The sequence below is a fragment of the Felis catus genome, chromosome B3 (assembly GCF_018350175.1).
Source record: "Felis catus isolate Fca126 chromosome B3, F.catus_Fca126_mat1.0, whole genome shotgun sequence".
Classification (NCBI taxonomy): domain Eukaryota; kingdom Metazoa; phylum Chordata; class Mammalia; order Carnivora; family Felidae; genus Felis; species Felis catus.
Window position 1 is genome coordinate 90759182 of NC_058373.1, and position 19658 is coordinate 90778839.

A 19658-nucleotide genomic window follows, 5' to 3' on the forward strand; every position below is an offset into this window, starting at 1 on the left:
AAAATTATGAGCTTTTGGTATATAACTTAGAGTATAATAGCTATTCAATATATGGTAACTAATAATCAAATTTAATTTATTAAATTTGGTTAAATTACTTACATTTTGGATAAGTTTTTAAAAAATATGTTTATTGAGAAATAATTGGAATACAGTAAGTGACACATATTTCCAGTGTGCATTTTGATGTGTCAGGATTTTGTTGAATCAGCATTTGTTAAGTACAACCTCAGGGTGCTGGATGGTGAGCGGCAGTTCTCAGAAAAGACTGCAAGAGAAATTGAAATAGAGAAGTTTATTGGTCATGATCCTGGAGGGAGGTACACAGCATGCTATGAGGTGCCACATGGGGAGATGGTGACAGAGTGCAAGCTGAGAGAGAGGCAAACCTGAGGCATAAACCCTTATGAGGGTCTGTGGCTGGAGTGCTTTGGAGTTCCCAAGGTATATCCAGACCTGTCCATTCAAAACAAAGAGAGAGGTGTTCTGGGTAAGCAATGTGGGGGTCTTACCTAAAGGGCACACAGGGGAAGGACCTGGAAGGCAGAGACTTTACACAAGGACTGTTGGAGAAGTCATATCAGGAAATTAGTTTTATTTGTGACTGGGGTTGGCATGTAGGGCATGCACTTGCATGAGGCACTATATAAAGGTGTCAGCACCACCCCTCTCCCAAGCTCACTCGGTCAAAGGAAATGGATGCTGCTGTGGCAATACTATGCAGCAGCTTACCTAAACTGTCAACAGTATGTTATGACATGTATATGTCAATGAAACCATCATCACAATTAAAAGTTTCCTCATATGCCTTTGTAATCTTTGTAATCTTCCCCTGTATTCTTGAATCTGCCCCCTGCTATTCAAACTTATTCTGAAAACAATTTCTATTTCTAGACCTTGGTTTGCATTTCTTGGAATTTTTTAATGAGGGGAATCATAGAATATGCACTAATTTTTGTCCAGCTTCTTTTACTCCGTGTAATTATTTTAAGATTTATATTGTTGTGCATTTCAAGAGTTAATAGCTTTATTCCTGAGTAGTATTCTTTTGCATGTATGACACAGTTTGTTTAATCCATTCCCATGTTGATGGACATTTTGATTGATTTAGGTGCTGTAGTGAACATGTTTTTGGTATAATTTCTTTGTAGAAATATAAATTTCATTCCTCTTGGGTAACTATAGTGGAATGGGGTATATTTAAATTTTTTTTAAGAATGCTAGACTATTTTCTAGAGTGGCTCTACCATTTTATATTCCTGTCTATAGTGCATGAAAGTTCTTGTGCCTTTATGTCCTACCCAAAACTTGCTCTGGCCAGTATTTTTAAATTTAGTCATTTTGGGGCGCCTGGGTGGCGCAGTCGGTTAAGCGTCCAACTTCAGCCAGGTCACGATCTCGTGGTCTGTGAGTTCGAGCCCCGCGTCGGGCTCTGGGCTGATGGCTCAGAGCCTGGAGCCTGTTTCCGATTCTGTGTCTCCCTCTCTCTCTGCCCCTCCCCCGTTCATGCTCTGTCTCTCTCTGTCCCAAAAATAAATAAACGTTGAAAAAAAAATTTTTAATTTAGTCATTTTAAGAAGTGTGTGTTTACTTAATTGTGTGTTTGTGTGTGCTTAAAGTTGTTTCAAGTTTACAACAAACGTGAAAGGAAGGCAGAGATGTTCCATATACCCACTGCCCTCATACTTGCATACCCTCATCCACTGTCAGCATAACTCACCCCTAATTTTGCAGGCAGTTTTTTTTAACCACGGTTGAACTTACAATGATATAATCACTCAAAATCCATGGTTGGTTCACTCTTACTGTTAAGACCGATGAATTAATGACATATATCTATCATTATCATAGCATACAGAATATTTTCAGTGTTGTAAAATTCCTTTGGGTTCTGCATATCCAATCTTCCTCTTCAACCCCCTATCTCTGGCAACCATTAATCTTTTTATTGTGCCTGTAGTTTTGTGTCTTCCAGAATGTCGCATATTTGCAATCATATAATATAGTGCTTTCTCATATTGACTTTATCCATTTTAGCAACATACATTTAAGATACCTCCATATGTTTTCTGTCTTGATAGTTTCTTTTCTTTTAGTTTTTTTTTTTTTATTTAAATTCCAGTTAATATACAGTGTAATAGAATATTCAGGTGTACCACTTAGTGATTCAACATTTACCTACAACAACTGGTGCTCATCACAGGTGTTCTTCTTAATCCCTATAACCTATTTAACCCATACCCCCACGAGCCTCCCCTCTGGTAACCATCAGTTTGTTCTTTGTAGTTAAGAGTATGTTTCTTGGTTTGCCTCTCTTTTATTTCCCCTATGTTTATTTGTTTTGTTTGTTATATTCCACATGTGAGTGAAATAATATGGTATTTTTCTTTCTCTGACTGACTTATTTCACTTACATCCATCCACATCATTGTAAATAGCAAGATTTCATTCTTTTTTAACCAAGACTTCATTCTTATTTATGGCTGGTAATATTCCATTGTGTGTGTGTGTGTGTGTGTGTGTTTCTGTTCATTTATTATATAGAGTTTGTTTTTCTTATTGAGTTTTGCAGTCAGTTGTCTATATGTTCTGAATTTATGTTATCATATATAATTTGCATATATTTTCTCCCAGCTTGTGGCTTGTCTTTCCAAATAGTATCTTTTTGAAGAGCAGAAATTTTTAAGTTTTATAATTCCCAATTTACCAATTCGTTCTTTTATAGATTGTTCCTCTTTTTTTATCTTAGAAATTTTTTTCTCACCCCAAGGCTACAAAAGCTTTCTCCTGTATTTTCTTTAGAAGTTTTACAGTTTTAGATTTTACAATTAGGGTGATCTATTTTGAGTTAATTTTTATGTAGGTAATAGGCCAAAGTTTTATGTTGTTTTCGTGTTTGTGTTTTCACATGGATATCCAGTTACTCCAGAATAAATTTTTGGAAAGTCTATCACTGTCCATGAAATTTTCTTGCATATTAGCTGAGAAACAATTGTCTAAGTATGAGTGAATATATTTCTGTACTCTATGTGATCTATTTTGCTGCATTCATGCCTAAACCATTCTTTTATAATGTCTCCAGATTAAGCGTTCCTCTTATTTCATTTTTCTTTTTCAAAATTGTTTCAGTTCTTTGAGGTGTTTTTTTTTTGTTTGTTTTTGTTTTGTTTTTTTTTTAATTTACTCATGGATGTTAGAACCATTTTGCCCATTTCTATAGAAAAGCCTGCTGGTATTTTGACTGGAATTTCACGTAGTTTTAGATTGATTTCAGGAGAACTGACACCTTAACATGATATCTTCTTACCATGAACAGGGTGTATTTCTCCGTTTTTGAAGGTCTAATTTAATTTCTCTCAGTTATGTTTTGCAGCTATTAGGGTACTTTTTTTTTCTTTAATTGGAAGCCTACTATCTTTAGAGACCAATTTTCTGAATTAAGTTTTCTCAATTTTAAAATACTCAGAGTTGTTTCTACTTTCCCGTGTTGACCTTTATAGGAACACTCTCCAACTTCTCAACTCCTTTAGTTCTTTATTAAAAGCAGTATCCTGAATAAGTCAACCTGAGCTTCCTCAAAGTAAAAATCAATTTGATTGTTGTAAGAGGAGTGACCACAACATTTACTTAGACTTCCTTCCAGTGTAAATAGACTGATTCTGAGTTCAAAAGGGAATAGATAGAAATGGAGAGGATAATACTTACATTCTTCCTAGGCGAGAAAGAGTCATCTAGAGCACTAAAAAGTGGTTTGTAATTTTAGGAAGTTAGAATAGATATCAGAAAAATTGCTTTCATTATGATAAAGAGTAGATCTGAATAGATGGGTACAATTTTGAAATTTAGAAATGGGGAAATAATTTTTAATATGATAGAACTGGTTTAAAAATCACTAGACAATAAAATATGGTATTTTTGTTTTGTTTTGTTTTCTTAAGATATACAGTGGTCATGTGAAATCAGATTATCATGACACTGTAATGTTCTTTTTAGATATTTGGGTTTTTTTTTTAATAATTTTTTAATATTTTATTTTTGATGCAGAGAGTGAGTGTGAGCAGGAGAGGGGAAGAGAAAGAGAGGAAGACACAGAATCAAAAGTAGGCTCCAGGCCCTGAGCTATTAACACAAAGCCAGTGTGGGGCTCGAACTCACAAACTGTGAGGTCATGACCTGAGCCAAAGTCAGATGCTTAGCCAACTGAATCACCCAGACACCCCTGTAATATTCTACTTAGGAGTTTAATTTCACTCTTTATGTAATAATCAACTATTAAATGTTTTTATTTGCAAGCAATTAAATCAAGCATAAATTTAGGATTACAATCTGGGACCAGTATGAAGGATCATAGGAGGAAGCACAGACACTGTCATCATGAAGTACTAGAATTATCTCCAATGAGGGGAGTATTTAGGGCAATGAGGTTGGAAATGGGAGCCTATCAGTGATGTGCCCTACAAGAGAAGGAACACAATACATGTGACTTTGACAGGACATTGTTTTGCTATCTGGACTCTCATTCTCTGAATTCTAGTAGACTATTGCATTTCTGTAATGCATGGAAGAAATCCAGCCATCATTAGTCTGCCTTTACTGTGTGCTAATTGTATGTGTCTATAATTAAAATGACGTATTCACTGATGTATGCACTCATTTAACCTGCATTAATTTAAAAATTGTGTTAGTATGTGCTTGGTGATATTTACTTGCTTACTATATGAAGCATTTAGCAGCTATTTGGATATGAATCTATACTTTTATCCCAAATAATTAAAGCAGGCCTAAAGAATATATATTGACAAAACATTATTAGAATTTAAGTTATAAATAGCTGAAAATAATTTCTTTTGAACATTCTATAATTTTAAACTTTCCAAAAATCTTTATTTTTTGGCTTCTAATTAGTATGAATTAATGAGGTTCTTGCTATAAAATTCATTCCAATTTTCTCACTAATCAAAATTCATTCTTGCCTGCTATGAAGGTGTGGTTTGGATGATTGAATATTATGTTCTCTGTGGTTTCTCCACTCATAGGTCAATTAACTCCTTTGCTTCAACTCCTCTGTTTGGAAAATGGCTCTCTTATTGCTTGTAATTCAGCTTTCTCACAGGAGTGCTGTGAAGTATAATGAAGAAGGAAGCAGCACTGACAAATTGAAATTGAATGGAACTGAGAATTCAAGGATCTATGATTTGCACCTGGTCTTGCTAGTTAAGAAACATTGTAAATTAAACAACTTTTTCTAGACCTAAATTGTCCTTGTATAAAAGAATGGAATGAATTTTTCCATTATTTTTTGGAAGACTTAAGTACCACCTGTGAGAGAAGAGATAAAAAGGGGGAAATAATAGCCAGAAGTAAAAGTAAAGAATATTAAGTTGAGATACAGAAAGATCATTCTGGAAAGAAAAAAATGAGAGGGTGGGGGAGGTGAGAAGGAACATCAGCAGATCCTGTGCTTCAAAGGAGAGGACAGAACCTGGGACTCATTTTTGCCTAGGTACTTTTAGGCACATTAGGGTAAAACTTCAAACTAAGAAAGGTGTGGGAAGAACTGGCAGTGTGAGTGTGGGAAAAGGTAGCATTAACAGAAAGCTGATCTCCCTGGTAATAGGTTGGCTCCTGTTGGTTCTCATCTGGGGGGAAAAAAAAGAAAAGATGAGTTGAGAAAAGAAAGACCCATACAGGAGGAGCAGACAAGTCATGAGAACATCCAAAGGCAGTTCTTTGTTGGAACACATCAGAGAAAATTGCAGTGGATCGATCCTTGGGTAATTTGAAGAGTATTGTGAATGCCTTTAACAGATCCTAGGTATGGGAGAGCATTCTGTTAATTGTAGAAGTCTATGCATATGTTTAAAAGAGTATTAGAAGGAAGATGATTGGATTCAAAATATACAGGATTTTTTTTTAATTCTGGAGGTGGTCTACGTTGACATTAATGTCATTACACAGGGCAAGGCAAAGTGATTTAACCCATTTAGAATTTTGTTGTTTCCTCAGATGACAACTTCCTATTTAAAGAGATCAACTTCATTCCTTTTCATGAGACTTCCAGTGTGATTGTAGGAAAATGACATAATGAGGAAGTTAATAGCTCATTACTAATACCCTTTAAAGAAAACCGATCATAAGTATAGTTAGTGACATGACAGCAGCCATAAATATATAAACTGAAGAGTCAAGTAAATGTGCCTCATACTTAAGTATAGACCTGTGCCCAAGGAAGACTACTTGAAAGAGGTTTCTATATCAGCATGGATTTGTAACATCGAAAATAGAGGAAACTGATGTATGACCACTAAACCTTATTCAGGTCAATTTCAAAGGTCATATATTTGTATCAGAATTTATCAGAATTTCATATTTACTCAAATATGAGTAAACATGAACATTTTTATTCTTAAAAGTTCATGTACTATTCCTTAATAATTCCTAAGCTCTGTTGCTGTCAAACAGTTTAATATCATATGGTAATATCACCAGTACAGCAATTTTAAATTTATATGTTTATTAGAATTTCATTTGGCAATTATTCAAAGAAATACCATCTCTATCCTTGTCTTACACTCTTACCTTTCACACTTACAAGTGTTTTCTTTTTTCCCTGATTCTATCTGAGACTCAACCCCCACATGGATTCTTACAATGAGGATAATAAAACAGAAGAAACTTCTTAAAAAGATCATAGATTATTGGTGGAAGAAGGATTTTGCATAGCTTGTCAAGGCCATTTCTTTGCTTATCTAACTATTTGGTTGTTACCTACTCTGTTCCCTACTCTGTTCCCTACTGTTCCCTACTCTGTTCCCTATCATCCTACTCTGATGATAATGAAATACTGCATAATGTCTTTTTAGGTGAACCCTGTAGATGGGAGCATCTTAGTGATATAAATATGTTTTGGCATTCACTTTAACCCAAATACTGTGCTAGAAAATCTCCTGAGATCATCTATGTTTATCTTATGTTTAGGAAGTGATACATGTCCTATCTTCTCTGGATATACTTAGACTAGCATTGCTTTTCCAGGTAAATGTCTGGCAGACCCCCTGACTCTTCCTCCTTAGTTAATGCTTTATTCCCTTACATAGAACCATCAGGAATTGTTTCCATTCCTCTCTTTCCTTAGATCATGAGGAGGGACCAAGATGGAAGTGTGGTAATAAACCTCCAAGCTTAGCAACCCTTTTACATTCTGAAATCTCCGGATAAAAAATAGGCAACCCCTTGTTCAGGCATACTCCCAAGTTTCAGGGGTATTTCTCTTAATCACTATTTTTCTCACCAGAAATACAAACACATTCAAGGAGAAAAAAGTATTTAAAAAAAACCCAAATTTCCAATATCCGGAAATTCTGTGTCCATTGTGCTAGATAGTCTCAAAGGTTTTCCCCATGACTACTACCTTCTGGTGCTCATACACTTGTGAAATGCCCTACCCTTGAAAGTTAATGGAATCTTTGAATTGCTTCTAACCAGGAGAATACAGCAAAGGTGAAGGGATGTATACATGATTACAGTACATTTTCACCTATCTTATCAGGAAATTCTCTCCCCCATCAGACTTGTAGAGGCAAACTGGTCTGCTGTCCACATCTACATGGAGAGGGTCATGAGGCAAGGAACTGAGGACACTCTCTGACCAACAACCAGGAAAGAAAGAAAAAACAAGAAACAAACAAAACAACAACAAAGAAAATAAGATCTTTCTTCAGCAAGAAGCAGCTCTTTCCAAACTCAAGCCTCAGATGGTGCTCAGTTATGCCAGACATCTAGATCTCAACTTCATGCGATTCTGAAGCAAAGGATCAAGGTAAGCAGTGCCCAGAATCTTGATCCCCAGAAATTGTGAGCTAATAAATGTGAGTGTTTTTAAGGACCTAAATTTCTGAAAATATTGTTATAAAGGAATAAATAACCAGTATGTTGAAGAAAGACTAATCTCTCTTCTCTAGCAAGCTTTATATTTTGTATTGGTCAGTAAGAGGTAAGTTTGGAGAGAAACTAGTCCTTCTAGTTTGTATAGACCTTACTTCTCTCACAGTGACAAGTTTGCCCCAGCCTTACCAAAAGTGATGGAGGTGGCTGGGAAAGGGAAGCGTTAATGATCTCGAGGAATGGAAATAAATAAAAAGGTGATGGAATTGCAATAAAAAAAAAAGAACAAAAAAGGAAGTTTTCATGTGAAGCTGTAATATAGGAGGGACCTGTGGGAAAAGGAAGAGAAAACGTAATAAGAAAATGCTTACTAACAGTGAAAGCATGAGTAAAAGAAGAAAACCATAAAAATAATTGTATACTATGAAAAATCTGTCTTCAATCCACCAAAACAAATAAATGAAGCAAAGTGAAGGAGGTGGAATACTATAAAACATCAAATAAGATTGTTTTTAATGGAGTTGTAAGGGACAGAGGCCAGTTTGATGTTACTAAAGGAAAATTAAGGCCAGAAATGATCAATTTTCGTAAAAGTAAGGTTCCTAAGTACAAATATGCATCCAATAAAGGAATATTTATTTTTCCAAAAGTTTACTCCTACAGGAAGACAAACCCAATTCAAAAAACATGCCTGCTTTGAAAGATAGGCATGTCAAAACAAACCCAGAAATTGGCAAACACTATTAAATATGCATCTCTTAATTTAATCATTGAAAATGCAGGAGGCAGAAAACTAAAGTATGGTTAATTTTATTCACATGATATGGCTTCCTTCTCCTATGTTATAATACTCACAGGCTGGAAAGCATAAATTTGTCCCTAGGAAGTAAAGAACATTTTAAAATTCCCACAGAAATGGGACACATTCAGTCAATTGAGTAAAGATCTTTCTAGCTGTTTGTTAACCTTTGGCAAGTGTTTTGAATGTGATTACATTTTAGAGAAAGAGAAAATCAAAATATACGTGGACATATTTGACAACTCCAAATCTACACAAAATATTATTTTGAAAAGAAAAGGGAAAGTGCATTTTGAGGCTTTTTAAAATATTAAATATTAATGATAGTTCAACAAAAAATTAAATTGAAACTGAAAAGAATCTATTCAAAGCCTTCCCGAGCCACACTTAACACACTTAATAAAAGTCAGGTGTCTGCATCTGGCCCTACATTCTCAGAAAGTAGACTCCAACTACAAGCATCTCCTTTGCTAGACTGACCACAACCCACATCCCAGACGAGTCCAAGACAGAACCCCTTGAAAAACCTTTCACCTCCTGTCCTGCCTGGCCAAGAGTTGTCCCCATGCCCAGCCCCTGCCATGGGCACAGCTGCAGCCCTCTCTCATGTCCTTCAAAACCCTTTAAAAGCCCCAGCCTGACAAAAACCCAAAGCCAACATTTCTCTTAATGTCTGTCCCCTCTCCTCCCTTGAGGAGTGAATAAAGTCTGTTCTGCTTCTTGCTCTACTGTTGATGCAATTCTTCTTCCCTAGTGTCACCAGCCACTCTACACAAATTGTCAGATATTTGTAGGGACTTACTGAAGTTTTGACTTGTTATCTCTGGCGGTGATATATTTGACAAAAAATAACAAGAAATAAACATATCACCACATACGTCATTAATTTAGGAGCAATAGTGCTTGGAGACACAACAAAATAGAGTGCTTATATCTGAGGTCAGAGCAGCCATCTAACAATGTATCTGGGATTCTGTTTTACAATATGTCAGGTTATTAGTTTTCATCAAATTTAGTGTTGAACTAGGTACCAGTCAATGGAATAGAAAGCAGAAAAATATACTAACGCTCAAGCATTTGTTGCATAAAGATTTTGATGCAGCTTTTAACTCTGAACATGTGCAGTTGATAAGGAAAAGGAAAATGGTATGTTGAACCCATGGCTGGTAAACAAGGGTATGCTTTTTAAAAGTGATGTGGTGAATAAAATGCATTATGACTCTTACATTTTCAATCTGCACGCAGAGAAAGGAGATGATGAGGAAAAGTAGATCATGAAAGAATTGAATACATGCTATCCTTCATTGTTGGATTTTTGAAAAGTTTGTGAAAAGGCCAAAAGATAACAGGAGAATTAAGTGATTATTTTCCTTTGTAATTGGAATGCAGAGGAAACGATGCTTGAAATAGAATTTGGCAATAAATAAAAATCACCTGGTAGAGAAAAGAAGGAAGGACATTCTAGAAAGAGAAACAACATATGCAAAGGAATGTCAACAGGAGATCTAAGTAGTTTCTTGTTGCTGGTTTTGTCTGTTAACGAGAGGCAGGAAGCAAAATGATACAGTTGGGAGACAGAAAAGAAATTGAAAAATCTGAGGAAAAGTACCAAGAGAACTGGAGAACTGGTAATTAATACGGGAGTGAGAAAGGGTGGAGTACAGGATGTCTAGGCAAGGACAACTGTGTAGATAATGGTGTCACCTACAGAGACAGCAAATATAAGTATGATCTGGGGGCATCTGGTGGCTCAGTGGGTTAAGCATCTGACTTCGGCTCAGGTCATATCTCGCAGTTTGAGTTCAAGCCCCATGTTAGGCTCTGTGCTGACAGCTCAGAGACCGGAGTCTGCTTCAGATTCTGTGTCTCCCTCTCTCTCTGCCCCACCTGCTCACTCTGTGCCTCTCCCGGTTTCAAAAATAAATAAACATTAAAAAAAATAATAAAGTGTTTCAAAAACAGAAATGATCTGATGTGTAGTCCTGAGTGATTAAAAAGGGAGCTAGCAAAAGCAGTTTGAGATAATTTTACTATGTAAGGTAGAAGTGGGGATGCCAATTAAGGCATTTGATATAAGGGGCTAAAGTAAATTTATGATGTGATTTATAGATTAAAATGTATTTTAAAATATCTCACGTTTAAAAAAAATGTTATTTTGGGAGAGAGAGCGTGTGGATAGGGGAGGGGCACAGAGAGAGAATCCCGAGCAATCTCTGTGCTGTCAGCCCAGAGCCCAGCACTGGCCTTGGTCAAACTATCCGGAGATCATGACCTGAGCCAAAATCAAGAGTGGGCGCTTAACTCACAGAGCCACCCAGGTGCCCCATCTTACACTTTTTATTGAATTAAAACTACCTACAGAAAAGTACACCAATCTTAAATATTTATTCCAATGAATTATCATAAAACTGCACACACTGTAACCTCCAGCCAGGTTGCGCAATAGAATAAAAATATTATCACAAAAGGTCTGTTTGTGATAACTCTGGAACACCATACGCTCTGTCTCCTCAGCAGTAACCAGTATATGCAGTGTTAATATAACAGATTTGTTTTGCCTCATTTTGATCTGTGTACGGTGGAATCATAAAGCGTATTCTTTTGTGTCTTACTTTCCTCTTTGTTATTATTTTAAGTATCTTCACCTGCACCTGTTGTCATTTTTCACTGCCTTTTCATTCAGGATTTTTAAAAAATTTAAAAAAATTGTCCACTGTTCCCCACCCCCCCCCCCCCGCCCCAGTGGTTACTTCTATTGTTGACTCAAATGACAACATTTTTGTTTCCTTTTCTTTTCTTTAAGATCATTCTCTCGACCCCCGCTGACAATATGTAGCCACTATTTTCAGAGTTTTTTTTTTTTTCAGAGTTGTATATATGTGATTTATTGAACTCTCATGACAACCCATTGGGTAGATATTATTAATATTACATTTATTATATATAATTACATAAATTATTTCCATTGAATTTCTAGTATAATATCCTATGATATATAAATATGAATAGTATTATGTTTTATATATAATACTACCATTCCTTTTATACATAAGGATTCTGAGGCTCCAAGTTTAAATGACTTGCTCATTAGTTGGTAAGTGGTATAGTGAGGATATGAATTCATAAATGACTTAAATGTTTATATTTGGCTTATATTTACATTATCCATATAGAAAAATCTGCATCATGTGAGAGTTGTGTCCACATGTATTAGAATTTAAAATTGTAGTCCCCAGAGGAGAAATATCAGGATCAACCAGGAAGTTTTTTAGGAATGCACGTGCTCAGGTTGCACCCAGATTTATCGAATCTGTATTGTAACAAACTTATCCTTATGCATGCTAAAAATTTGAGAACCACTGCTCCAAAATACTCTTTGCTATAAAGTTTGCATAAGGCTGAACTAAAATGAATTAATTTTACTAAAGGCACAAACTCTACAATAATTACTTTGTTAATATTTGCTAATGGCAAGGTAATTTAAAATATCTTCAGGGATATTGATACAATGCTGTGTAAGAATAATAAAGACATGTTGAAAATATGAACACTTCATTTGAATTTTAGTTGGTAAGGCAGTGAACTAAAAATGAAATTTGAGGATCCTATATCAGTGGAAAGCACTTACACTGTCACTTTTATGAGTTGCTGGAATTAAATTTGAGTGCAGAAAAAATAGGTAAGGGTAGAAATGTGGAACACTATCTTATAAAGAGATTTCTTTTAGGGAAAATTGTATTTGAATAAATTTTTAAATGAATCGGTGAGCGAAAAAGAGTTCTTGGAAAAACTGGTTAAGGGATATTAAAAGTCACCAATTTAGAGGAGATTACAAAGAACTATTTTTATGTCATGCAAAATGAAGACAACAGACATAAGATATTTCAGTTCCTTGCTTAGGACTCAGCTTTTAAAATCTGTTTTCAATCTTACTGTCTTATTTGAAAGTAAAACTGAATTAAATCCACTTCAGAATTATAATGTTTACTTGTCTTTTAAAATTTAAATTAGTTTATTTCAGAAAGTCTTCCTTATTCTCAAATTTTTGGCTTTGACTTGCATGTTACTGGGATAGTTGTACGATATGGGTCAATTTGCAGATCTGGAGACAACTGCACCAAGGATGCGTAATGAAGACATTTATCGTATTTGGATTTATGTTTATGGAAAAAAGTGGAAAAAGCCTAAATGGTCAAAAAATATTTGGTTGAGTAATTGTGGTGTATCAGTTTAATGAACTGCTATAAAACTAATGTAAAATCATGCTGAAGTGTTATATAATGGGGAAATGGTGTTAAATAGGTAAGAGAAAAGAGATGACTATAAAATGGTCTCATAGGATTGTATAAAACTTGCATTGCATTTCGAACTTGAGGAAAATTTATTCCAAGACTCTTGACATTGTTTATTTCTGGTTGGTGAAATTAGAACCATTGGGAAATTACAGCCATTTGATTTTCTGGGCTTTCCAGTTTTTTTGCCTCACACGTATCATTTTGATTATTACAAAAATAATTGTTAAAACTCTCCTTCAACTAACAATTTTAAATTCTAAACTATTGAGTGTAACAGAAAATTACCAAAAGTGATTTAGAGAAATGATATTTCATTCATTTTAAATAACAGCTCTTTGGATTTGGTTGGGATAAAGTTTAAAGACTAATGCATACCACTGTTTTCTGAGTTTTGTCAGAATGTATGTGCTAAAGCAGAAATGCTTATAATCTAATAGTGAATAAATGATTGAAATACAGGTTACTAAGTTGCAAGAGAAAAAAAGGAAGGTTTGGATAAAAGTTTACATTGTTTCCTTGGTACTTTGTTTATGCTTGCATCAACTTCTTTGGCCCAACACCGTATGGATGGTATGTAAAAAAACCAGTTCATTACCCTAGATGAAGAATTTATTATACTAGATAGGGTACAGGCAGAAAACAATGTATTCTTGTTCTCTAGTTTCTATTAGCGTCTCCTAGATACTTATTTCCCTGTCACTTGTTAAAAAGTCCTCTATATCCTTCTTAAAGTCTAGTCTAAAACAATGATCACATGAACTCCAAAATTTCATCCATTTTATAATTTATACACTTTCCTAGTTCAGGTTGACCTCAAGTCTGAAAAATCTGCAGTAGGAAATATAGCTATAGTCCACATTTTCCTGCCTTTACTGTCACTGTTTGGAACCTCTAGAGAGTTGCAGCTATAAGGCAGAGGAAGTAGGAGGAGACTCAGAACATCCTTGACCTTAATAATTTGCTGTTAGTATCCTCTGGATGCTATAATTGCACAATTTTCTGCTCTTTCTCTTGTGGGATCTCCTAGAGGTCACCTTACTCCTTTGAGAATTTCTCATTACAAATTCTCTTTACATAGTGTTAAATTCTCAGGCTTACTACTTCGTCTTCCACCTTTGGTCTCCAGTGATTCATCCCTTGTATAGTGTTACTTATCCATCCAGGCAATTCTTGTCTTTCAACTTCTTCACAAAATGGACCTCGTCCAGCTGTCTTCTGTGGGATCTGTATCTCAAAACTGAGAAACTACTAAGCTACTATCTTCCTCCAAGTTTTGGGAAAGCAGGCTCTTTACAGTCTAGTCTCCTTCCTCTGACATTAAAGCAGGCAGTTATAGCCACTGATCCCTGTCTTCAGTTTTTTTCCAGGTCCAAGTCCTATGCCAATCTTTTACATTTGAAAGATATTATGGCTAATTAGAAGATTTTTGAAAAAACAACAAAAAAAATCACTTTATTATCACTTCATTATCTTTTGGTATTTAATTTTGTGTCTTTTTAGTCATATTTTCTATATCCTTGCCTTTCTATGTTACATTATGGGAAACATATTCTTTTCTATCTAGGGTTACCTGGGTGGCTCAGTCTGTTGAGTCTGATTTTGACTCCAGTCATGATCTCAAGGTTCATGGGATCAAGCCCATCACAGAGTCTGCACTGATGGCACAGAGCCTTCCTGGGATATTCTGTCCCTCTCTCAAAAATAAATAACCTTAAAAAAATTTAAAAAGAAATTCTACCTATGTTCATTTTGCTGGGTAAACTATTCATCAAGTTTATAGTAGTAATGCTTATATTTTTCATTAAATGAAATTTAAATAAATCTACCTTGTTACGTTTAATAGCATCTTGGTCTTTGGTCATTTTTTAATCACATTTATCTAGATTATATGTATATATATATTATATATATATTATATATATATATATAATATATATATATATAATATATATAAATAGAATTTAAATTACCGCATATATATTACATTCTATTTTTTTAATTTTTTTTTTAAAGATTATTTATTTTTGAGACAGAGAGAGACAGAGCATGAACAGGGGAGGGGCAGAGAGAGAGGGAGACACAGAATCTGAAACAGGCTCCAGGCTCTGAGCGGTCAGCACAGAGTCCGACGCGGGGCTCGAACTCACAGACCGTGAGATCATGACCTGAGCCGAAGTCGGACGCTTAACCGACCAAGCCACCCAGCCGCCCCTACATTCTATTTTTAAATTGCAATACTTGTTGTCTCTAGAGGTATAATTTTAAATTATATCTGGTAAATCCTATTTGTTTTTAAGTTTTAATTTTGTTTATGTATAGCTCATACTTAGCTAAACTCACTGTAATGGGTCTGCTTTTTTTTTTTTTTTTTTCCTAGAGACAGTTTTCATTTGGTATTGCATCTAGAGGTGCTACCTACTTTAATTTGCTTACCTGTCTTAGACATTTCCTAGAAACCCTTCCTAGAAATCAGAAAAGACTGTTACATAGTATTATCTTGAAATACCTCATACAGCCATCACTAACTGTAAGGGAGGCTGTTACATTGAGTACTTGAGTACTGTTTCTGTGTTTAATATCTCCCAAACAAAAGCAGGCTTATCCTAGAAAGTAGAAGAGAATGGAAAGGGATAGGATACGAGCAGTCACAATATGGTCTATTTTGAGGATGATACTGTTTAAACATTCCGGATATAAGTTAGCTGCATGAATATTTCATATAAAATTCAAAACAAAGAAAAAACATATTTGCATTATTCCCTCAACTTCTTTAATTAGGCTCATAATATTTTTAGAGTATGGTAATCATGTTAGGTATCATTTCTAAAAAAAAAAATGCAACAAGATACTGTAGTCATTCTTTGAAACTTTGGTATAATTTCATGCACTCTCTTTTACACCAGTGAAGATAAAAAGTTGAAGTATGTCAAACACATATTCACAATAAAAATAAAAACTGTGTATTTTATTTTTCATTCATGAAAAAATATTTTTAATTATCATTGTTTTTTAGGAAAAATTGTAGTGTCCTAAATATAATTGTAGTGTTGTAAGGAAATATTTCAGCCTTTAGCTTTTTGTTTTTATTTCTGTTCTATCCAGGAATTTTAGCTAAAATACTGACTAAAGGTATTGCAAGAGAAAGTTTATTGAGTAAAATTAACTTAAATTTTATTTACACTGATCTTTCTATACATTGAAAAAGTTTATGGAACTCAGACATTACTAATCAATATACTTAACACTGTGACCTGCAATTCTTTGGCTCAGGAAATAAATATATTTTTAATCTTTTTATGTTTGGCCTTGTCAGAGGTGGTTGAAATTTCATAAGCAAAATAAATGATCCAGCAGATTAATTTTAAAATACATTTAAGGATCGACCTGTAAGGCAGAATGAGAGGAAAAAGTGATACTGTCTGACTCTATTATCAAGAAAGGTTTCACACCAGGGGTAAAGACTTCTGTGGCTTGAGAAGAAAGAAGTATTTCATGTCCCAGACGGGTGTGTTCAGTAAAGGTATTTCAAACTGAGAAAACTCATACACAAAGATGCATGGTTTCAGGGCAGAATGACCTGTAGATTGGTGTGGTTTTCAGGGAGAAGAAAAGCTTGAGAGTAAGCTCCTATCAGATCACACTATAAAACAATATACAGAATTTGAACTTCATTACCAAGGAACAAAGTCAGCAGATTTTTCTTACTGAACATAAAAAGTCTAATTTCAATAAATAAACAAGCTCATTCATCTTAATCCATAAACACTGGGATTTTGTCTTAACAGTTTTAAGCACTGGAAAGTTGTAAACATGGGAGAGATTGTTACTGATTCATGTATAACACATTTTGATAATTATCCACTTAGTGTGTATTGCCTGTTGCTTGGTTCACCTCTCCATGTGGGAATTGAGCAGGAGTGATTTACTCTTCGGAGGTCAGATGAGATCAGGCGTGTTCAGGGTGGTATGGCTGTAGACAGGAGTGATTTACTCTCAAGTAAGGTTTTGGCATTAAAGCTTATTTACCAGAATGATCTAGAAAAATAAAAAAAGTTTACCTGTTGAATGAATGTATTTTAAACTCATGATAATTGTAAACTTATGGGAAATTTATCTTGCCGAGAAGAAAAAAGAAAGAAACTAATAATGCTATTAAGAGTAGCATAGTAAAAATAGTGGAATTACATTTTTTCACATGATATTTGAGGTTTATTTGCAAGGTTTTATTTAACAAAAGAAGACAAAGCCCTTATCTTAAAATAGGTTTTATAGTGAGTTTTCCAGCTTATCTACTGAAAGATCTTAGCATTCAGAAACTAGTTTAAATTTCTGTAAAATATAAGTTTTAGTAATTTATTTGATCCTCAGGAGGAAAAGAAAGTCAATTTGAAGAGTGTTATGTTTCTCTTCTTCAAGTAAAGGAAGAATGGCTAATTTAAGAATGTCAGGCTTATCATTTTAAGCCTTTACTTCAAATTGATGTGTGTTCTTGAAAGAATGTAGTTATTTGCATTGCTACTAATAAAGAAGGTATTGTTACATTAAAGCATTTCTTTCCAAACTGAAATTTTGGTAGAAATAGACTCCTCAATGGAAAACTAAGAATCAAATTTGCTTTCCAGTCAACAAAAACACCAAAACTTATGTATTTCTGTGAGGCGGAGCTCTCCTGTTGCATTGGATGGAGGTATAGGCAGTCAAGTTAATGTTCTAGTGACATTTTGTGTGATGATTATTGCAAACTGAAAGGATAAGGTGTGGTAGCTTGAAAAGCAGTCTTCCACACTGACCCTGGTCCTCTTTCCTATTCTAATCAGTCCCTGGTCCCCGCTACCACCATTATTGACCCAAACTTGTCTTGAGCCATTTCTGATACATTTTGTTAAAATCCAACTTCCAAAAAGAATTCCCAAGATATTTTGAGGCAGAACACTGCCCATCTAGTAATTTTATTGAAGTGCCTTCAATCACCGGACAGGCAAAACAAGGGCTCCTGTAGCAAGGATCTCTGAAAATAATTTAATGAGCAGCAAAATCACCCTTTTGGCATGCATCTTCTTCAGATCTGTGTGACTGATCTCTCATTTGATGAAGGTCCTTTTGTAAACTTTGCTGGTATTTTTAGTGAGGGTATTGCTATTCAGTGAAGAACTGCACAAACCACCACAACAGTGACATCTTTAGGCCTGAGGAGTCTGATCTGTCAGCCCTTGCACTTGTAAAATGGTGCCAAGTCCCATGACAACTTTTCTACTCTGGTTGGTATTCTAAAATCAGGGAAGGGAATGATGTACTGTTGAGACCTCACACTTCAAAACCTAATCACTCCATTTCTATATTGGTTCCTGGTAGGTAGAAGGGCAGATTGTATTGTTCATGTCAATCATGACTGGGTGAGTACAAATTTGGGTGTGCCTTCACTCTGAAGATGCATCTTTACGATAATTTTCACTGGGCCTTGTGTGGTTAGGTGCATTATCTACGCACCTCCTTTACAAATACTCTGCAGTCACCAGAGGTCTCCACAGATTAATTTTGGTGGCAGAAAATGTCTTTGGTTGAAGCAGAGCTCAATGATCAGAGAAAAAGACAGGTATTTTGGTGCATTTGGGATATGTTTTGACATGACACTTCTAGTAACAAGTTTGGATTTAAGGGATGAAGAACCTCAGAACCTTTCTCCCTATTCCATACATGGACAGCCCCTGACAAACGTCCCTCTGCAGCAGACACAGGCAAACCTATCCAAAACCTTGACCTACTCATTTTTTTTTAATTTCAAGTTTTTATTTAAATTCTACATAACATGCGTGGTAGAAATGGTTTCAGGTGAAGAATTTAGTGATTTGTCATTTACATACAACACCTAGTACTCCTCAAAACAAGTGCCCTCCATATATTCATCACCCATTTAGCCCATCCCACACCCACCTCCATCCATCAATGCTTAGTTCTCTACACTTCAGTCTTTTTTTTTTTAATTTTTACTTTTGAGAGAGACAGCATGAGTGGGGAAAAAGGCAGAGAGAGAGGGGGACAGAGGATCTGAAGTGGCCTCTGCACTGACAGCCACGAGCCCGATGTGGGGCTTGAACTCACAAATCACAAGATCATGACCTGAGCTGAAGTCGGACACACAACCGACTGAGCCACCCAAGTGCCCCAAGAGTTTCTTGTTTTTTAAGTAGGCTTCATGCTCAGCACAGAGATCACATAGGCTTGAATTCATTGGTAGTTAGAAGTTATCTAAAGTGTTGGTATGTGTGATTTAGAAGGGAGCTATGAGTGGCGATGAATGATGTTTACGCTTGAAGGTTTTTAGCAATGACTACAGTTATTCTGAAAAGTTTGGTGCAGTTATAATTCTTAGTGATATTTAAAATGGAATGGTATCCTAGCAAAATGGAAATAGCCCAAGTTTGGAAACAATGGGTTGCTATATATACAAACATTATAGTATTGCAAAACTAATATATCTGTATCTCTCTATATATCTATATAAATATCTATCTGTATATCTATATAGATCTATACAGATATAAATATCTATATATCTGTATAGATCTATATAGATATATACATACACACACATGTTTTAATTTTAACTTTTAAGTTGTTTCCTCAATTTGATAATTTGAATTGTAATTGTTTCTTGGTACAGTTTTTGTTGGGAGATTTAA

General features: G+C 35.0%; 1 long non-coding RNA gene across 1 annotated transcript in view; it reads left to right on the forward strand.

The window, feature by feature from the left end:
* Positions 1-19658, forward strand: part of LOC123386056 — a 537493-nt gene that overhangs the window by 285506 nt on the left and 232329 nt on the right. Inside the window, exon 2 of the long non-coding RNA XR_006599552.1 lies at positions 7570-7819. This is a non-coding gene — a long non-coding RNA (uncharacterized LOC123386056). The remainder of the gene's footprint in view (positions 1-7569; positions 7820-19658) is intronic.